The sequence below is a fragment of the Silene latifolia genome, chromosome 11 (assembly GCF_048544455.1).
Source record: "Silene latifolia isolate original U9 population chromosome 11, ASM4854445v1, whole genome shotgun sequence".
NCBI lineage: Eukaryota > Viridiplantae > Streptophyta > Magnoliopsida > Caryophyllales > Caryophyllaceae > Silene > Silene latifolia.
In genome coordinates, this window is record NC_133536.1 from 31,219,539 (window position 1) to 31,227,319 (window position 7,781).

The 7,781-nt window shown below is 41.1% G+C and overlaps 1 non-coding gene across 1 annotated transcript; it reads left to right on the forward strand.

The window, feature by feature from the left end:
- Positions 1-7,278: 7,278 nt before the first annotated feature.
- LOC141615934 (small nucleolar RNA R71) lies at positions 7,279-7,385 on the forward strand. Its single transcript, XR_012530320.1, has one exon. It is a non-coding gene; the product is annotated as a small nucleolar RNA R71 (small nucleolar RNA).
- Positions 7,386-7,781: the final 396 nt, after the last annotated feature.

Below are 7,781 nucleotides of genomic sequence, written 5' to 3' on the forward strand. Positions count from 1 at the left end.
AATAAACCTTTGTCACGTATCCCGGATTCATCATACAAGCTCGTTAATCAAACAAAAACTTCACTAAGCGTCATCCAAACGCAACCATTATACCCATCTCTATGTTAGCAAAGACTCGACCTCAGATAACTCCGACATTATTAACATACACATCATACATATACACACGGACTCCACATTCCCATACCATGTGACTGGCTTAAGCATCATGGGGCCAAGATTTTGAAATGAGGGCGCCTACTCACCCAAAATCTAGCATCAGCGGGGCTCCCATGATACATACACCAGGTTCATTTTATTAGACTCACTACGTTCATTAAGTTCATTTGTTACAGGTTCCAAAATCGTCGCTCTGATACCACTTTGTAACACCCCCATATCCAGAGGAGCCTTAACTAGGCCTTCCTTAGCATATAAAGGCATTACCATCTCGATTGCCCGAGGACAGTAATAATCAAATGTCGATAAAAGAACTATTATGTTATATTACAAGTGATTTAAAACCAACTGATGATATAAAAGATACAACTCAAAGGCTACTTGCTAAAACTATCAAATCTCTTGAAGACTCATCCCTGCCCGGACTCCAGCTATCAACAACATCAACACCTGCTAAGACAGACTGCTCACCATAAGTGATCACGACAGACACATAAAACAAGAAGACAACCACACAAGGTCAGTACTGAGATAAGACACAGCAAGGCCAACAACAACTAGCAATACAATGAAACACAACCAGCCACGCACAAGCAACCCATACCGATCAATCTCCGTCACCGACTGTCCACTGGACCAGCCCAGCCAGTGGGGGACCGCAGCCGTACCCACCAAATCCCCGCTCATCATACCGAGCGATAACCCTGTCCCATTAATGTGCACATCCCCTTCCGTGGCGGGTTCCACGAAGGGCAAAACTAGGACGTGAAGCCACTCCCGCAAGTGACTCCACTCAGCCAAGAACGCATCTCGAGAACCAGAGACAAACAGTCACACTCACAATACAACAGCAACAACCGTCTGAATGAATCAACAACACACAACAACCACAATACAACCACAACAACCGACACACTAGACCATCTACAGAAACTGAGTAGGCGAACCTACCTTTAAGTAACCGCAACCACTCCATGCCAACCTACGACATATCCAGCAACCAAGTAAGGCCTATAACCACAATACAACATCTATTACTACCAAGCAAACCCTAATCCTAAAGACAAAGACAAGGATGATGATGATGACATACCTATAAAGAGAAATCCAGCAAAAGACCGCTACCCGACTCAAACTATGATCTCCTAAGGCACAAGGGCCTTCAAAAGGCTTCCATGGAGGTTTTATGGTGAAGGGAAGGGAAAGAGGCGACTGAAGGCTAGGAGGAATGAGGCGGAAATGATTTGCGAATTTAACAAAACGCGATTAAAAACCCTCGCTGAAAACTCGATACTCAATCGAGTACCCCACATACTCGATCGAGTGACCCCCTACTCAATCGAGTAACCACGCTACTCGATCGAGTAGCCTCTACTCTATCGAGAACCACTCATAACTCGTAACCCAAGATGGATTTGGCACGCACTTCTAAGAACTATTCCCGCTCCAAAGGTCAGTCAACGCTGGTCAACGGGTCTCTAAAAGGGCGGGTATTACATTTAGCTTGAATGAAAGAGAAAAGGAATAGCAAAAGAAGGATAAAAGAAGGTAAATGAAAGAATGGTGAATTCGATTTACCAAGCTTTTCACCGTCCTGTAGGACAGGTGACTCTCCGCTGCCTAGATGAGATGTCGGCTATCCCATCTCTCAGCCCACTCGGGTGCTCCCCTCGTCCGACATTGGCCCGCTTTGGGGCCTCCTCCTCAACAACCTTCTCCTCGGCGACCTCCTCTGCGGCCGCCACTGCAGCAAAAGCCTCCTCTAACGCCTCCTCGAGCGTATCCACATACATGGAAGTCCTCCCGGACGTAGAAGCCTCATCACCTGCGAAATTAGTGAATTAGGCCGCGTCAAGTGACGACGAGCCTTAATTTAGGGATTTTCAAGCTTTCAAAGCTCCGAAATCGCTCTTTCTGGCCATCCTTGGCCATTTCTCATGAAACCTGACCGCTCATGTGGTAATATGGGTCAAGTCAAGCCTAAATTCAAGCCTAGTCATGGGTTCGAGTCGGAATTTCGACAGCATTTCGTTATTACGGCGATTATGCCCTAGAAAAGTGTCCTGAAAAAGCCGTCACAAATCAAAATTCTGAGATGGTATGAAGTTTACCCATCACACAAGGATTCAAAATATCAAGTTTCGTCACAAATGGGCAAAATCAGCGGTGAGACAGTCACAATTTCACTCAAATGCTCAATGCTCGATGAAAATTCGAAATGAACACATGGTTATGATCCTTATACTACCAAGTATCCAATTAAAAAGTCAATTTCACAAGGCAAAATCATTTGGGGGAAAAGCCCCAAATTTTTCGACATTTTAGGGTTGGAAACCCTAATTTGTCGGTCCAAATTGCAAATACGGATGATTAATGCAAAAATAATACACATACCTCTATTAGTCATGGCAAATGCAAGATTTTGATCAAATTATGACGGAAAATTGTTGGAATTTGAGAGGGTTTTGAAGAAATTATGTTTCGAAATTATGAAGTAAAACACGATTTTTATCGAGTTTTTACTCAGACAGGGACACACCCAGGAAAGGACACAGGAGGTGTTGCGCCTCTTCCAAGAGTCGCAGCTCTTGCTGTGCCTCTTCCTCAGCTTCCCTCCAAATCAATTTTCGAAAATTCGTTATAAGTTCGTTATTTGTGGGCCCATCTTTGGTGCCCTCAATATCATATATCGTATATTTGGTCCGTTTGATATTTATTCTTCGTCCGGACCCGTATTTTCGAGCCAACTGCGAACTGTCGCAATACCTTATCAAGACCTCGCTTGCCACAACGAGCGAGTATCCTCTAACAGGTGTTTTGACGCACCTCAATTGTGTTCCCCCAGCGAGAGTTCAAGCCAGCTAATTGTCCCTCTCAACACGTGGAGTTCAACATCAATCTCAAGTTTTACCGAAATTTGTTTGAAGACCGACCCAAGCAGATTTCTCCCAGCAGTTCCTACTGACGTTCTGCTTCCCCCTTTTCAATCCTCCAATCTTACGTTTTGTTTCCCCTTGGAGTCCGACAGAGTAAGAAGTCTCAAGGAATCTCGGGTATGGTCTCTTCTTATGGTTGGCGAGCCTCCTTATGTAGTCTAATAGACTTTAAACGACCCTCCCCGATAGTCGACAGACTCTAAAATGTTCCCGACGACAGGCCCTTGGCTCAGACCCCTTGAGCTGCCTCGCGTCGCCATAGTCGTCAGGTTGTAATCTTCGATTGACCCGATGGCTATACTTTGACATTTGCCTTCTCCAAGCCTCAGTCAAAGTGGGGGCTCTGTAGATACCTCATTTCTTGACCTCCCGCAAATCACCCGGTGATGATTGGGCCGCATGTTTGGTACACGGAACGATTTATGACAATTTGTAAGTTTATCGTCACATGATAGCTCAAATACTTGTGTCTACCCCTTGGTCGTCATCTACGCGCCATTACGATCATTTTGACAGTAATTAGAGTACATTTGGAGTCCGGGTCAAAAACCGTCTTCATTTTCTAATAACCGTTTAAAATAACGAGTCAGAATATTCTGGAATGTTCCGGATATTTCTATTCCATATTTTCAATATTTTAATATTTTGGTAATGTATTTCCTGAAATTATATTATAAATAATAAGGAAATTAAGATCAAACCGCAATTCCATAATAGAAACGCGGAAAATCTTTCTTCCGCAGGAGGAAACCCTTGGGGAAAGGACGCAGCAGGTGTTGCGCCTCTTCCAAGAGACGCAGTGGTTGTTGTGCCTCTTCCCCAGCTCTTTTATGCGTATTTTAAGATCTTTTCGAGATTTACTTCCAAAGTTTCTCCGAAACCCTAGTTCCTTTGTGTGATTAGTATAAATAGGGGCCTTAATTCCTCATATTTCTCACGCGAGTGTCCGCCCTTCTCTTCTCCCTTTGCATTCTAAGACCACGCTCTTGCTTTTTGGCGTCTACGTGCTTGAACTTTCGACCACGTAAGCTTGGATCTTTCTGAGTACCAGCCTCGTTTTGCATGACTGACCAATTTGACCAACTCCACATCAATCAACTTAATCAATCTTGTTTAATTTCCTCTTAGAGGGCACTTTCGTCGTACATTCGAGTCGAGCATCACTAAACGTTAACTTAGTTAATCTCGTTTCGTCAAACATGTAAGTCTGAGGGTGTAAATCCCATCTTTTATCATTGTACTTTATTTTTGTGATCATTATTGTAAGGTTTACGTCGAAAACATATTCAAAACCGATTTACAAAACCTTTATTCAAACCCTTTTTTTACGGATTAACAGGAGACAGATGTCGAGAAGGAACGCAAAGAATCGCTGCGCCTCTTGAAGGGACGCAGACACTGCGCGCTCTTCCCGAGGGCCGCCGCAGCCTCTGCTTTCCTTCTTCTTCCTTCGTCTTTTGTTTGATTCGTTTGTTTATCTTGTTTCGTCTTTGCTTGTTCTTATTTTATTAGCATGATAATTTAGCATATAATTCATTAGTAATTTATCATCTTTTAATTCCCGACTTAAATCCCTTGTAATTAATATTTGCGGGTTTTCGTCATTAAAATCAAATCCAGGTTTTAGAGATTCGATTCATCAATATCAAGTCTCTGAAAATCATCTTTTGTATATTTTCATCTGTTAATTATCGTCATCATCATCAATAGTTTAGCATTAATAACCTAACTAGTTTGTTAAATTGTAATCAACCTCATAATTAATCTTGTAATTAATTCATTCTAATTAGTTTCATCTCATGTTTTATTGTTTTTATGACCAATTCACATGTAAATAATATGTTAATCCACTTCTATCTGAGTCAAATATCAATAATCAAGCATTAAATTCACCAATGAACATTAATGATATGCAATTCCGGCTTCACAGCCAGAATTCACCTCGGGAACAGACGCAGTGAGCACTGCGCCTCTTCCAAAGGACGTAGCACTTCTGCGCCTGTTCCGGATTGATTTCTGTCTCTGAACTTCCGTTGTTGCTTTGACATAGTTATTAGCTTACGTATTAATTAACTATTACTCGTATTATCACCTAATAATCTGTTCGTTAATTTATTTTCCCTTTCTTTTCTAAAATTATCCATTTTAAATGTATTTTCGACGCAAATCAATTAACCCGTTGTAATTATTGTAATTTTCTTTATTGTATTTGTATTGTCTTTCTTTACCATATTGTTTGTATGCTCTCACATGTAATTAACCTAAATCTCTACCTCGACATTAATGCATGTTAAATTACGTATCTACCGACTTAGTTAATTCTCACATGCTAGGATTAATTTATTGGATGTTGCATTGCATGCATATAACTGACAACATATCAAGTATAGATGATTTTCCCTAATCATTAGTAGAGGCCGCTATCGAGGCGGGCGGGATTAGGTGTTCGATCAAAAGAGCTTCCTAATGCGTACCCTCACCCCTTACTCCAGATCTCTGTGAACATCCGTGTTCATTGGCATCCACGAGAGTCATTCTAGATATAGAATGCTAAGGGTAACGAGTTCTTAGTGTTCATGTCACTACTTTATGTCTTGACATGGCATGAGGTATTCGAACGGTTTCCAATTTTCCACAATAAATTGGTGGCGACTCCACAAATGCAAAGCTTGCTCGTTTTCTCCCGATGGACCCCCGTGGGCCCGCGTCCACAGGTCCACCTTTTGATTGCCAATGCTGCATGGAATTGAGAAACTCCCCGGGTCATCAAGTTTGACGGGCACCTCATATGTTGTGACCAAGCTACACCCCTCACTTGAAGCAACAAGCTTATTGTCATCCACATTCTATTTTCTTGAAACAACTTCCGCTAGGAAATCGGAGTAATGAGGCATCTCTTCCGGGGATGGAAATATGGCTTCATCTTCTTTACCAAGTTCATAAACTTCTCATATCTTCGGTTGACTTTGGCCTCTTCTTGCTCGGCCGAGGAATCATCTTCCGCCATTATCATTTCCACTTCTTCCAGATTAAATTCCATCTCATTCCTCTCAATTGGTGCTTCCAATATATCTTCAAGGACAAACTCGTCTTCAGTTCCGCAACCTCTTCCTTCATCAAACTTGGTAGTGGTTGAGCCAAATATGTCATCAATCTTTTCACAAAGGTTGTTGCTATTGAATTCTCATCTAGAGTAGGTGACACATAAGATTCTTCCACCTCGATCTTACTTTACACCTCAATTGCATTCACATGTTTAACTTTTGCAAGGTCTCTTGATGATTGCCCTTGCTCTAACAAACCTCTCGGGGGTCTTATGGGGTTGGCTAATGCTTGGCATTCTATATGGGCCTCTATGTCCTTTATATCTTGTTGGGTAGCACTCCTTAAGTTATTCATTTCTTGTTGGTGTGATATTTGCATATTCTTCACCACCTTCATAAATTCACTAATTTGAGATTTGTTCGTTGGCTCTTGGAATGGTTGGTTAGCCAAAGGTAGAGGGAAATCATAGTCGAATCGGTTGTTGGAGCCTTGATTGTTATTGTTGTGGCCCCCTTTATAATTTCCTCTAGGGCCTTGGTTGTTGTAATTTGAGCCTTGCCCTTGGCTATACCCTTGATTACCTAGAAAATTTGGATTGTACCCTTGTTCTTGAAACCCTTGACCAAACCCTTGGCCAAACCCTTGATTAGCTTGATTTCCTTGGTTAACTTGGTAGAAGCTTTGATTACCTTGGTTACCCCAAAATCTTGTTTTCCTTTAAGTTGGTTTCTAAAATTTTGGTTTTGATTGTTGTTTGACCCTTAGTTTTGATTCCCGAAGTTATTCCTTTGATTTTGGCCTTCGCCCCTTGGTTGAGAAAATCCGGGTGGGTTGGTGTTTTGTGGTTGAATGTGTTTCGGATTTTGCACATTCGTGCTCTTGTAACTCAAGAGTGGACTATTCCTCATACCTGGATGATAAAAGTTTGAGTTGGAGTTATAGTTGTTTTGATTGTTGAAAGGTGGCCTTGGTGGCCTCAGGTTGTTGTTGTAACTTTGGAAAGCATTGACATCTTGGACATTTTCTTCACCGCCCATGTTGTATGCATTGTTATCACACACATTAAAAGTGTGGCCCATTCCTCCACACAACTCACAAGAAGGTTTGAAAGAACGTTTAGTTGATATACCAAGCCAGAATCCCGTGATGTAGACAACGAGCAAGGAGGTCTTGAAACCTATCCCAAGCTTCCCCTAGAGACTCTTCGTCTTCTTGTTGAAAAGTGGTTATCTCATTCCGGAGCATAGCGTGAAAGGATTATATAACCCTCTAATTAAACTCCTTTAATTTTAGATCTAAATAACTCATTAAAACAGATGTTGATCTTATGCATGCATAACATAATAAAATAGAAAAGTAAAAATAAGATTCCTTACAATGATGAAAACGGTTTAAGGGCACAAGTAAGAACACCTTTCTTAACTTGTTCTTGAGCTAAAATAAATGGATGATCTCCTTAGTCCCAATAGTGTGAGAACCTCCTTTCAATTGCACCAAGACAACCCCTTAAATCAAATTAATATATTAACTAGATATATGTAATTAGAGACCTTAAATATAATCTAATAATATTTCTTATTACTATCTTTAGTAAACTAAATAATATTAGATTTGAACAATTTATTTTCTAAAACTAATTTT